At 37.8% G+C, this 14,441-nt stretch overlaps 1 protein-coding gene across 1 annotated transcript in view; it reads left to right on the top strand.

Moving 5' to 3' along the window:
* KCNH8 (potassium voltage-gated channel subfamily H member 8) overlaps positions 1 to 14,441 on the top strand; it is a 353,249-nt gene that overhangs the window by 255,084 nt on the left and 83,724 nt on the right. The gene's annotated exons all lie outside the window — the stretch shown is intronic.

The following is a 14,441-nucleotide window of genomic DNA, read 5'->3' as shown; positions in this document are numbered from 1 at the left end:
GTTCCTTAACCTCACGACAGCCTGTGAGATGAGTTACTGCCGTGGTCTCCGTTTTACAAAGGGCGAAACTAGGCTCCTCAGGAGACGATAAGTATCTTCCCCAACGTTGCGCACTGATTAAGTGGCAGAACTAAGCCGCGACAAGGTCAGGCAGTATAATTCCAAGACAAGCTTTCCGAAGTTCTTGGAGATGCTGCATTGCTTTGCCTTTGGGGCTTTCAAGCTTTACTGCCCTATCTGGTCTGACACCCTTCTCTATAGTGATATTTCTTTTCTGTGTTCTTCCTGTGTTTCTCGTTCCTCTATGTGTTGCCTCTCTGCATTCTGTCTACTTCTCATTTTTAAAAATGTCCACGTCACCCTTTGGATCTCTCTGACACAACCCACACTGCGCTGTGTTTACTTCAAGTCCAATCACTGGGCCACCTGCTAGCTAATAACTTACTTTTGAAATGGTCACACAAGCTCCCATGACTTAACTGTGTTTCACACCCCAGAAAGCCATCACGTAGAGTTAGTTACATGTTTTTAAATGTGTTACTAGACATATGACTCAGAATCAGCTCTTTTAAAGGGAAACAAAAGCTGACACCTCAAAGTGGCAGTTTCCTTTTGAGTCTCAGGCATTTCCTGGAAACTTGAAGAAGATGTCTTTAGAACAGTTTCAATACGTGAAGGTAAATAAAATCCAGAGGATTCTTTTTTTAATTCTTATTTTTTTTGAAGTGTAGTTGATTTACAATGTTAGTTTCAGGTATACAGCAAAGCGATTCAGTTATACGTATACGTACGTACATATATATTTTTTCAGCTCCTTTTCCATTACGGTTCATTGTAAGAAATTGAATATAGTTCCCTGTGTTATACAATAGGTCCTTGCTGTTTATCTATTTTATATATAGTGATCTATATCTATTAATCCCAAACTCCTAATGTATCCCTCACCCTTCCCCCACTCCTCCGGGAGTTACTACAGTTTGTTTTCTACAACCATGAGTCTATTTCTCGTTTGTAAATAAAATTTATATTTTTTAAGATTCCACATATAAGTGATATAAGATATTTGTCTTTCTCTGTCTGACTTCCTTCACTTAGTATGATAATCTCCAGGTTCATCCACATTGCTGCAAATGGCATCATTTCATTCTTTTTCATGACTGACAAATATTCCATTCTGTATCTCTATCACATCTTCTTGATCCATTCATTTGTCAGTGGACATTTAGGTTGTTTCCATATTTTGACTGTTGTATAGTGCTGCTGTGAATGCTGGGGTGCGTGTGTTTTTGAATTACAGTTTTCTCTGGATATATGCCCAGGAATGGGATTGCTGGGTCATATCGGGTATTCAAATATAACATTCCAGCATATTATGTGGTCTAATTTAGAGTTACTTTTAGAATTGAGATGTTAGGAATTGTATTTCCCTCTAATGTATATGGAAGAAATGTAATCAGAATTTTAATTTGAAGTTCTGCAAACCAGAGAAACTCGAGATTCCTCTTTAGAAGATGCCAAAGCCTTATCTTTCTATCAGGCAACTATGAAAACCAACTGAGAAATGGTCTGTGAACATGGGATGTGTTGATTCATCTTTTTTCCCTAGGTTTGCACCAACTCTGAACTTTTGAGACAAAAGAGAGGACAAGAAGGAAATTGGGGGCAGATAATAAGAAAGTAAAGGGGGAGGGTATAGCTCAGTGGTAGAGTGTGTGCTTAGCATGCACAAAGCCCTGGGTTCAATTCCTGGTACCTCCATTAAAAACGAAATAATAAATAAATAAACTGAATTACCTCCCTGCCAAAAAAAAATTTTTTTAATGAGAAAATAAACTAGCATACCAATAAAATGAAATAATTTGTCTGGATTCAATTACTTTTATGCTAAATTATCTTCCTGAAACAAGTTTTTGTCCTCATGTGGGCACATATGATGAAATGTTTGGGGTTAGAATTTTCTTACGGAATGACAAGTCTTAAATGATACTCTGAACTCGGGCATGAATATATGTCCCACAAACTCGTTAATCTATGAGAAATACCAAGGCAATTACTCAGGGAAACATGTCCACGTTGAGGCACAGATCAGAAAGCACCGTGAGTTGTATGAGCATTTTATGTCAGAAGGCTAAGTGCAAATAGTTCATAGTTAATGTTCTGCTAACTTAGCCATGAGCCCAGTCTTTGTTCGAATTCCCTCTATTTTTAGCTGAGATTTGAGAGGCATTTGGAAGTGCCCCAGCTGGCTGGGAACAGATGGCCTGTTCTGCCTCTTCTTAGGATCCTTCAGAAAACCTTACAGTAGCTGCTCAACTGCGGTTTCAGCTTGTTTCACATTTTTCATTCTCTCTAAGGTGCTTTTGCTTGGTTGGTTTTGGTTTTGGTTTTCTGATACATGTGATGATGGCCTATTTTGGTGGTTTGCAATAGTGCATACTATTTCAGCTAGCCATTGCTTAATGAAATGCTCTATCTGAGTTATCAATATTTAGCAAGTTTCTGTTATACCAACTTCAAATTTAAGTGGACTTTAGAGAACTGGCAAACTCTGGACTAGCTTTAGCACAAGTGGGACAATTTTTTTTTTTGGCGGTACTAATAGCATATAACATTTCTTGCTCCAAAAAAAATTATTCAGCAGTGGAAATAAAGCAGAAGTGTTACATGCATCAGAATGTAAAAACCTTCCGTCCTTATTCCGTCAGGATTTGTTCATGGGTCATCATTCAAATAATTAAAAACAAATAAAAGATAAATTCACAAAATCATGGATTATTATACAAGCATTGGGCTTAAAAAATTACAAAAGCAACCATTTGTGGAGAAACGTTATAGGACCCTATTTCATGATTATGATTTATGTTTTATGATTAATTCTTTTTGCTTCAGACTTTTGCCTTAAAAGTAGGTTATACCACTTCAAAAGTGTAAGTCTCCTCTTAGTTTGTGAGACTCACAGAATGGGATTCGTGGAAATGCCAAATAATGGAGTTCCTGTTCAAACTGGGAGTTACATATGGAGGGAGGGGAAGCAAATGTTAAATATAGTATTTTCTGTGCTTGAAAATTATGTTAGAAACTTCTTGATCACTTTCATTTTTTTTTAATTAGAGTTGATTTACAATGTTGTGTTAGTTCCTGGTGTACACCATAGTGATTCGGTTAAACATATATGCATTCTTTTTCATTATAGGTTATTACAAGATATTGAATATAGTTCCCTGTGCTAGACAGTAGGACCTTGTTCACTTTTCAAGTACTCTTCAGGTCCTAAGCACCACATTATCCCGTGTCTACACTGCGAATTATGTTTGGGTTTTTCTTTTGTTTTCTCTAATACGATTTGTCTTTTAATTTATTTTGTTTTGGGACACATTCCCCCACACTAAGCAAAAATGGGCGTTGGAAATGTAAGCTTAGCTAGTAATGGTGTCAATAAGCACAATTAAATGGTAACTTTAAACGATTACCTCTTTAGAAGCCGTGTCATACAGCAGAAAGGTCATGAAAAAAAGGAAAGAAAAGAAAAGATCATGGATGCTTAAGTCAGTATGGATTTGTCTCTCAATTCTAACAGTTCCTAAAAGAAGAGAGAAAATTGCTCAGCTTCTTTGTTGGGGCTCTATCAGTTTAAAAACAAAAATGCAGAGCTGGGAGGGTATAGCTCAGTGGTAGAGTGCCTGCCTAGCACATGTATATGAGATCCTGGGTTCAATCCCCAGTACCTCTATTAAAAGTAAAATAAAATAAATAAATAAGCCTAATTACCTCCTCCTACCCCCCCCAAATAATAAAAATTAAAAAAATTAAAAAGCAGAGCTCACATAGCATTGGATGAAATAATGTTATATGAAAAAGCCTAGCGAGATACACTTGGCATTGAGTAAATGCTGGCTGCTGTCGCAAATGTTGTTGGTATTTCGTCCCGTCCCCTGAATCTGTCTGATTCTCATCCTTGGGGTCTGATCTGTTTGCCTGAGGAATTGACCCACCTCTGTGGAAGGCTCTTCTGCTTGCAGGCTTGGCATTGTGGGGGATTAGTTCTCCCTAGGGGCAGTCGTCAATCAGCGGCGGCTGATGGACGGCTGATGATGGATGGTGCACATCGTGCCCTGCTCTAACCAGGGTGTGTGTTCTACCCTGAGGTTCCCAGTGGGATTAAGCCCCAACTGCCTGTCATGGTAACTTTCCTGAAGGCCTGCTACTTCATTGTGCCTCCCTTTCTCTGGGTCTCTTCCTCACTGTCTCCTAAAGATATTTGCTGGACCCAACACAAAAAATGTACGTATCCTTAAAGGCTTCTCTGCTTCTGGGGAGCCTTAACCAAGACTGTTTCTTTCTCCACTATGTATGCATACCATAATAAAAATGGTAACTTGCTTATAAAGGCACCTGGCCATGCTGCAACACCAGTGCCCTGGGGCTCTACACACAGCGTGTGAGCACTGCGGCACAGCAGACAGGAACCTGGGCTTTTAACACCACATGGATCTGGATTGAAATCCTGACTCTGCCATTTTGAACAAGTTATTTAATCTCTCTGAGCCTTGGTTTTCTCATCTTTAAAAATGGGAGTGGGGGGGTATAGCTCAAATGGTAGAGCGCGTGCTTAGCATGCACGAGGTCCTGGGTTTAATCCCCAGTACCTCCATTTAAAAAAAAATGATAATAAACAATTAAATGGACTTAATGACCTCCTCCTTCCAAAATTCTTTTAATGGTGATGATAATTTCTAAGCTTTTGTAATGATTAATAAAATAATAAATCAAAATATGGATAATTGACCTATTCTATAGGATTATTACATATAAATGAGATGGAAGATGTGCCGCCCTAATAGTGTGCCTGGAACACAAGAAGCACTCAATAAGTGTTAACTGTGGCTGCATTCTTGCCTAGCTAAACCCTGTTACAGCATGATTCCTCCACACCAATTTAAAACACCATTTGGAATTATTGCTGTAATTATGCATCCTTTAATCCTTTCTCTCTTCTCTCTGTCCACATAAACTCATCTTTATACACACATCTAAGTCTGATTTCATAAGCTTATATTTTCCTGGATGGTTTTTCATATTACTGAAGTATTTTCTGACATCAAAGACATTCACCATGGGGCTTCCTTTTTTCTTCCAGTTTTATTGAAATATAATTGACATACAGCACTGTATAAGTTTAGGATATACAGTACCATAATGATCTGACTTATGTGCATTCTGAAATGACTCTCACAGTAAGTTTAGTGATCATCCATCATCTCAAATAGATATGAAGTCAAAGAAATAGAAAAAGATTTTTTCCTTGTAATGGAAACACTAGGATTTATTCTCTTAACAACTTTCATATCTAACATACCGCAGTGTTAATTATGTCTGTCATGTTGTACCTTACATCCCTAGGACTTACTTACCTTATAACTGGAAGTTTGTAACTTTTGATTGCCTGTACCAATTCCACCTACCCTGCCTCTGGTAACCACAAATCTGATCTCTTCCTATGAGTTTGTATGTTTTAGAAGTATAATTGACCTACAACACTTAGTTCCTGTTACACAACATACTCATTCAATATTTCTATACATTTCAAAATGATCTCTATAATAAGGCTAGTTACGGTCTGTCCCCATACAAGATATTATACAGTTACTGACTGTATTCCCCACACTGTACATTTCATACCTGTGACTCATTTATTTTGCAGTGGGAAGTTTGTGCTTAATCTCCCTCACATATTTCTTCCCCTCACCTCTCTTCCCTCTGGCAACCACCTGTTCTCTGCATATATAACTCTGTTTCTGTTTTGGTATGTTTATTGATTTGTCTCAATTTTTAGATTCCACTTATAAGTGAAATCATATAGTATATGTTTTTGTTTTACTGACTTACTTCACTTAGCATAATACCCTCTGAGTTCATCAAGTTTGTCACATGTGGCAAAAGTTCATTTTTTATGGCTGAGTAATACTTCGACACTGCATATTCCTTATCCATTCACCTATTAATGGGCACTTAGGTTGTTTCCATATCTTGGTTCTAGTTAATAATTATGCTGCTATGAGCATTGGAGTACATGTATCTTTTTGAATTATTTTTTTTGTTTTCTTCAGATAAATAGCCAGGGTGGAATTGCTGGATCATATGCTAGTTCTATTTTTAATTTTTTGAGGAACCTCCATACTGTGTTCCATAGTGGCTGCACCAATTTACATTACCACCACAAGGGTTCCCTTCTGTCCACATCCTCACCAACACTTCTTGTTTCTTGTCTTCTCTATGACAGCTATTGTGACAGGTGTGAAGTGATATCCCACTGTGGTTTTGATTTGCATTTTCCTGATGATTAATGGCACTGAGCACTGTTTTATGTGCCTTTTGGCCATCTGTATGTCTTTTTTTTAAGAAATAGCTATTGACATCTTCTGCCTGTTTTTTAATTTGGTTTTTTTTTTTTTTGATGTTGAGTCATATGAGTTCTTTGTATATTTTGAATATTAACCACTTCTCAGACATATCATTTGCAAGTATCTTCTCCCATTCAGTAGGTGGCCTTTTCATTTTGTTGACAGTTTCCTTCACTCTGCAAGATCTCTTTAGTTTGATGTAGTCGCATTTGTTTATTTTTTCTTTTGTTTCCCTTGCCTGAGGAGATTGGCCCAAAAAAACTATTACTGAGGCTGAAGTCAAAAAGCTTGCTGCCAATATTTCCTTTTAGGAGACTTATGGTTTCAGGTCTTACATTTAATCCATTTTGAATTCATTTTTATGTGTGATGTGAAAAAGTAGTCCTTTGACTCTTTTAAATGTAGTTGTCCAGTTTTCCCAACACTATTCATTGATGAGGCTCTCTTTTCCCCATTGTATATTCTTGACCCCTTTGGCATAGATTAGTTGTACACATAACTGTGGGTTCATTTCTGGGCTCTCTATTCTGTTCCATTGATCTATGTGTCTGTTTGTGTGCCAGCACCATACTGTTTTGATTAGTATAGCTTTGAAATATAGTTTGAAATCAGGGAGCATAATACCCCCAGCTTTGGTCTTTTTTCTCAAGGTGGTTTTGGCTATTCAGGGTCTTTTGTGTTTCCATATAAATTTTAGAATTAATTGTTCTAGTTCTGTTAAAAAAAATATATGCCGTTGGTATTTTGGTAGGGATTGCATTGACTCTGTAGATTGCTTTGGGTAAAATGGTCATTTTAACAATGTTAATTCTTCCAATCCATAAACACAATATGTCTTTCCATCTGTTTGCATTGTTTTTATTTTCTTTAATCAGGAGCTCATAGTTTTCTGTACACAGTTCTTTTACTTCCTTAGATGTATGCCTTGGATTTTATCCTTTTTGATGCAATTGCAGATGGGATTGTTTTCTTGATTTCTATTTCTGATAGCTTGTTGTTAGTCTTTAGAAGTGCAACACACTTCTGTGTATTAATTTTGTATCCTGAAACTTTACTGAATTCATTTATTAGTTCTAATAGTTTTTTGGTTGTGTCTTTAGGACTTTCTCTGTATAGTATCATGTCATCTGCAAACAAAGAGTTTTACTTATTCCTCTCCAATTTGGATGCCTTTAAATTTTTTCTTGTGTGATTGCTGTGGCTAGGAGTTCCAATACTATGTTAAATAAAAGTGGCAAGGGTGGGCATCTTTGTCTTGTTCCTGAACTTAGAAGAAATGCTTTCAGCTTTTCACTATTGAGTGTGACATTAGCTGTGGGCTTGTCATATATGGCCTTAATTCTGTAGAGATATATTCCCTATACCCACTTTGTTGAGAGATTTTTATCATAAATGGATGTTGATTTTTGTCAAAAGCTTTCTCTCCATCTATTGAGATGATCATATGATTTTTTCTTTAGTTTGTTAATCTGATGTATCATATTGGTTGATTTGCAGATATGAAATCATCCTTGCATCCCTGGAATAAATCCCACTTGATCATGGTGTATGGTCCTCATAATGCGTTGTTAAATTCTGTTTGCTAATATTTCGTTGAGGAATTTTGCATCTGTGTTCATCAGTGACATTGGCCTGTAATTTTCTTTTTTGTGTGATATCTTTGTCTAATTTGTTATCAAGATAATGCTGGCATTGTAGAGTGGGTTTAGAAGTGTTCCTTCTTCTGCAGTTTTTTTTTTTTTTTTTTTTTTTTTTGGAATAGCTTGAGAAAGATAGATGGATACTCTTCTCTAAAGGTTTGGTAGAGTTCACCTGTGAAGACATCTGGTCCTGGACTTTTGTTTGTTGGGAGTTTTTAAATTACTGATTCAGTTTCATTACTTGTAGTTGATCTGTTCATATTTTTTATTTCTTCCTAGTTCAGTCTTGGGAGATTGTACATTTCTAGGTATTTGTCCATTTCATCTAGGTTGTCCATTTTATTGGTATGTAATTGTTCATAGTAATCTCTTACGATCATTCATATTTCTGTGGTGTCAGTTGTAATTTCCCTTCTTTCATTTCTAATTTGGACCCTCTGTAATTTTTTCTTGGTACATCTAGCTAAAGGTTTATCCATTTTTTAAAATCTTTTCAAAGACCAAATCCTATTTTCATTTATCTTTTCTGTCAGTTTTTATGTGTTTATTTCATTTATTTCTGCTCTAATCTTTATTATTTCTTTTCTTCTTCTAACTTTGGGTTTTGTTGTTTGGGTTTTTTTTTTCTTATTCCTATAGTTGTAAAATTAGATTGTTTATCTGAGATTTTCTTGTTCCTGAGATAGGCTTGTATTACTGTAAATTTCCCTCTTAGAACTGTTTTTGCTGCATCCCATAGATCTTGGATTATTGTGTTTTCATTTTCATTTGTCTCCAGGTGTTTTTTGACTTCTGCAGTGATCCATTGTGTAATAGTATATTGTATAGGCTCCAGGTGTTTATGTTTTTTGCAATTTTTTCTTGAAGTTGATTTTTAGTTTCATAGTTCTTTGGTCAGAAAAGATGCTTGATATGGTTTCAATTTTCTTAAATTTACTGAGACTTGTTTTTTGGCCTAGCATGTAATCTATTGTGAAGAATGGTCCATGTGCACATAAAAAGAATGCATATTCCGCTAATTTGAGATGGAATGTTCTATATATACATATTAATTGCATCTGATCTAATGTGTCATTTGAGGCCAATGTTTTCTTACTGATTTTCTGTCTGAATGATCTATCCATTGATGTAAGTTGAATGTTTAAAGTCTTCTACTGTTAGTGTGTTACTGCCAATTTTTTCTTTTATGTCTGTTAATATACGCTTTATATATTTAGGTGCTCCTATGTTGGATGCACATACATTTACAATTGTTATATCTTCTTGCATTGATTCCTTGATCATATGCAGTGTCCTTCTTTGTCTCTTGTTACAGTCCCTTTAACATTTCTTGTAAAGCTGGTTTGGTGGTGCTGAATTCTTTTAGCTTTTGCTTGTCTGTAAAACTCTCTTTATTTCTCCATCAAATCTGAATGAAAACCTTGCCAGGTAGAGTACTTTTGGTTGTAGATTTTCCCCTTTTATCACGTTAAACATATCATGCCACTCCCTTCTAGCCTGAAGTTTCTGTTGGAAAGTCAGCTGTTTGCCTCATGGGAGTTCCCTTGTATGTAACTGTCGCTTTTTATTTGCTGCTTTTAACATTCCCTCTTTATCTTTATTATTTGCCATCTTAATTGCAATGTGTCCTGGGATGGTCCTCTTTGGGTTGGTCCTGTTTGGGACTCTATTCTTCCTGGAACTGGATTTCTGTTTCCTTTTGTGATTTAGGGAAATTTTCAGCTGTTATGACTTCAAATATGTTTTCTGCCTCTTACTCTCTTCTCCTTCTGGGACCCCTATAATTCAAATGTTAGTGTCCTTGATGTTGTCCCAGATGTCTCTTAAAGTATCCTCATTTCTTTTTCTTTTTCCTTTTTTCTGTTCTGCTTCAGTGATTTTCACTACTTTTGTCTTCCAGCTCACTGATCCATTCCTCTGTATCATTTAATCTGCTATTGATTCCTTCTAGAGTATTTTTTATTTCAGTTATGATATTCTTCATCTGTTTGGTTCTTCTTTATATTTTCTCACTCTTTGTTATAAATTTCTAACTTCTCATTCTGTCCATCTAATCTTCTCCTGAGTTCTTTAAACACCTTTACAATAATTACCTTGAACTCTTTATCAGGTAGATTGCTTCTCTCCACTTAGCTCTTCTGGTGTTTTATCTTGTTCCTTCATTTGGAGCATGTTATTCTTTTGCCTTATTTTGCCTGATCTGCTAGGGTTTTTTTTTTTTCCTATGTGTTTGGTGGATTGATTAGTTTTCCTGACCTTCGAGAAGTGCCCTCTTGCAGAAATGTCCTGTGCATCCCAGAAGCACACTCCCCTCTGGCCACGAGATCTGTATGCTCTTGGGATGCCCCTGTGTGGGTCCTTCTCTTCTTGGAGGCTGACTACTGTGGGTGATCCAGTAGGTGTGGCTGGCCCCTGGTTAGGTTGGTTGCAAGGCCCTGCCTTGTGTGGAGGCTGTTGGCCATGGTAGGTGAGGCCATGTCCTGGAGCTGCTGCAGGCTCAAGGGGTCTTAAGACAGCCACCCTGCTGATGGGTGGGACTGTGTCCCAACCAGGTTAGTTGCTTGCTCTGAGGTGTCTCAGTACTAGTGCTGACAGACTGGTGGTTGGGGCCAGTTCCCAACACTAATAAGCGAGAGGGAAGATTCCAAAATGGTGCTTTGCCAGCACCAATGTCCACATGGTACAATAAGTTCCCCAAAATGTTGCCACCAATGTCCGTGTCCTCAGGGTGAGCTCCATTGCCTCTTATCTCTCTGGGATGCTCTCCAAGGTCAGCAGGTAGGTCTGACCCAGGCTCCTTTCAAATGACCGCTTCTCCCCTGGGCACCACAGCGTGTGAGATTTTTCTGTGTACCCTTTAAGAATACAATTTCTCTTTCTCTCAGCCTTGAAGTAAGCCATGCTAGCCTTCAAAGCCAGGTGTTCTGGGGGCTCATCTCCCCGATGCAGGACCCCCAGGCTGGGGAGCCCTCACTCCCTGGGGGAACCTCTGTAGTTGTAATTACCCACTCATTTGTAGGTTTCCCACTGTGGGTCTAAGTCTTGACTATATACCCTGTCTCCACCCTTCCTACCCATCTCACTGGTTGCTTCTTTATATCTTTAGTCTTAGAAGATCTTTTCTGGCAGCTCTTCTGGTCTTTCTCATCACAGTTGCTCTGTAAATATTTGTAATTTGGGTGTGCCCATGTGAGGAAGTGACCCTACTCTGCCATTTGGCCACACCCTCCTATAGGCTTTCCTTAAGTAACATGCTTCTATTCCTTTCATTAAAGCTAAAATATCTGTTATTTTACCAAATTCTAATATAAACTTCTCAGGAACACATCTGTTGTGCAAAGCAGGTCACACCTGTGTAAACTGTGAATGCACACATACGCACAATAAAAGTAAGTATATTATTGGCAGAAACCCAAAGAGTAAAATAACAAGAAACTCCTGCTTAGAGTTAAAAGTATATAATTGAACAAAATACTGGGCCCAGGGTAAGTATGCAATGAAAAATACATGGATTGAATTATCATGCTTAATTATAGACTCTTCTGGGAGTGGTCATTAAGAGTCATTCTATCTTTGAAATTGATATTTATTTCACAAATCTATTCTATTTTATTCATCTAATCTATTTTGGCAATGACAGGATTATTTTATGATATCTTTTGCTTTTATCAGATGGCAGTGTGTTCACATGTTTAGATTCTACTTTATTTTGTGTATGTTTTTTCCTTCAAAATGTTATTTAGGTAAAAGAAAATTGAGCAGAAGCAGACAGACTGTTCTAGGACATCCCTTCCTTTAGAGAAGAGTTTCTCTGGATTAAAAAAAGATTGGCTTCCAAATTGGTTAAATTGCTGCTTCTGTACAGTCCAGTGACATGTTGTCTTGTTACAGTAGAACATGTGCTCTCCTTGCAGACAAGCTGTTCTGTGAAAAAGTTTTATTTAGCCCACAGAGCCAATCCCCGGGTTTGTGGGCGTTACCTCCTTTCCGTGTTACCAGGTTTTCTCACCATTATTGCTTCTGTTCCATCAGCTGTAACACAGTTTAGTAGCAACCCTTCTTAAAAAACAAGATGTTTCTGAAAGTAGACAGAACAGTTGGCTAGACAGAAAAGAGATATCAACAGAAGCAGTTCTGTTGTTTGTCTGTGTTTTGCTCCCCGAATCACTTCTGAGACAGTTTCACACAAATGTAAGTGAGCAGGAATTGAGTGAGAATGTAATCTAATATAACCGGTGTATCCTATCGTAAACTTTCATCTTCTTTGATTAAGGAAGTCAAATTAAATGAAAACTGATATGATTTGGGGAATTCTTTAATGTTTCACTTTTATTCCAGTTAATAAATATATCATCTAGGTTTGTTTGGTTTTAATTTTTTTATGAGAAAACTTTGGTTTCTGTAAGTAAATGAACACTTCAAGATCAGTAGATTTTTTTTTTTTTTCATGACCTGATTGTATAACTGATCCAGCTGAGAGGGAGCAGTGGCTTTATTGTGTGTGGTGGTGGTGGTTTCATTCCTCTAGGCATCAACTAAAACAAAAATTAGGTCATGCAATATTTACTCTCTGGGCAAAATGACATTTCTCAGCTGCTCAGACTTCCCAATAATTAGCAGGAATGATCAACATGGAACAAAGAGACAGTTCTCTCTAGTCACTTCTTTTCTGAGCAGAAATATGACATCCCTTTCAGAGCACTACTTGGAAGACACATGAGAACTACCCATCCACCAGCTACTCAACTCCTTGTGGTTGACCACACTTGACAAGGCTCGGGTCAAATGCTTACAAGAGCACTGCTCTAGAGAAGTCAACATCCTGCGTATAATGATGTGTTCAGCTGTCATCTTTGCTCCCTGATTTTACCTGTCTTGATTCTCTTCCTACAGTGCATATAAATACGCCAGTAGTATTTTTTTAAATGCACATTCAGTTCGCTTTTGTGGTATCTCTTTAATTAATCTGAGATAAATTGTCTTTATTTCTAAATCTTCTTCCATACAGGATTAAACCAGGTTTTACCAAATCATGCTTTCTCGCCTCCTCCTTTCCCTCACTTAAAACTCTAGTGCAGAGCTCTTTAATCTGGGCCCTTGGACCAGCTGAAAATGTGCCTGAAATCGTGTGTGTGTGTGTGTGTGTGTGTGTGTGTGTGTGTGTGTGTGTGTGTCCATGTATGCTTTGTCCTGGGAAAAGGAGCATGTCTTTCTTCACATTCACAAATGGGTATGGAAGTCCCAAGTTTTAAGAACTGCCATCCCCTGGATTTTCTCCCTTTTGTTTCTCTTAGATGAAAATTTCTCTTAGTTTCTTAGTTTCTCTCAGTTCTGTCATATGCCAGCCCTGGGTTCTATTGAATACACTTGGTCGCCACCTTCCTTTTCCATTATAATTCACTCCCGATCTCATATTTTCCCTCACTCTGAATTTTATACTTTTCTTTGTTCCAATTTAAGCAACATAAGAAAGTGAGAGAGAAGAGATATCAGCCACTGAACCAATCAGTCACAGAGTTGGCATTTTCTTCACGTGACATCTCATTTAATCCCACTGCAACCATACCAGTTAGAGAGTATCCCTGTTTTGATGAGAAAAGGAAAGAGGAAATTAGTCATTCCCACAGCCTGCAATGGAAGAGTCCAGATTGAAATCTGTGTTTGAATGTGGAGTTTAGCCCTTCACAAAGCCTTTGCAAACAGAATAAATGGGCATAGCTTACTAGTGGCATCACCTTTCCTAGCGTGTAACTTTCACACTGTTACGATTCTCTATCATCAAAAAATACATTCACTACACTTTGTTCATAAATCTAGTACAAATTTATAAACGCACATGTGGTGCTGTGTTGCACCAGTGTTGGCGTATTATCTCATACTACCGCAGAGGGCAGGAACCATTTACACGTTCATTAATTCATTCATTTTTTAAGATAGCATTTATTAAACCCTACTATTGTTAGGGGCTTTGTTAAGTTCCGGAATAGTGCTTCTAAGCTCTCTCTTAGCATTAGATTCTACTGGGGAACTTTTTAAAAATACCAGTACCTGAGCTCGGAACCAGAAGTTTTGATTCAGTACTGGAGGTGGCCCTGGGGCAGTGTATTTTTAAAAAAGCCTTCCCAGCTGCCGCCAGCATTGAGGACCCCTTGTTCTGGAGCAGTGACTTTTCAAAGCGCGGTGCCCTGAATCTGTAGTGTGAGCATCCTGTGGGAACCTCTCTTAAAGGCGGGTTCTCAGCCCTTACCCCTCAGCCCTCCCGTGCACTGTACCAGAAGCTCCAGGGATCAGACCTGGCTGTCTCTAACGAGGCCTTTGGGTGTTTCGGAGGTGAGCTAATGGTTGAGAAACACTTCTCTAGAGACAGGATAAATAAGGCACAGGACTTGCCACTCAGCCT

The sequence above is a fragment of the Camelus ferus genome, chromosome 1 (genome assembly GCF_009834535.1).
Source record: "Camelus ferus isolate YT-003-E chromosome 1, BCGSAC_Cfer_1.0, whole genome shotgun sequence".
Lineage (NCBI taxonomy): Eukaryota > Metazoa > Chordata > Mammalia > Artiodactyla > Camelidae > Camelus > Camelus ferus.
The sequence above is the reverse complement of the archived record's forward strand: the minus strand, read 5'-3'. Positions and strand labels throughout refer to the sequence as shown.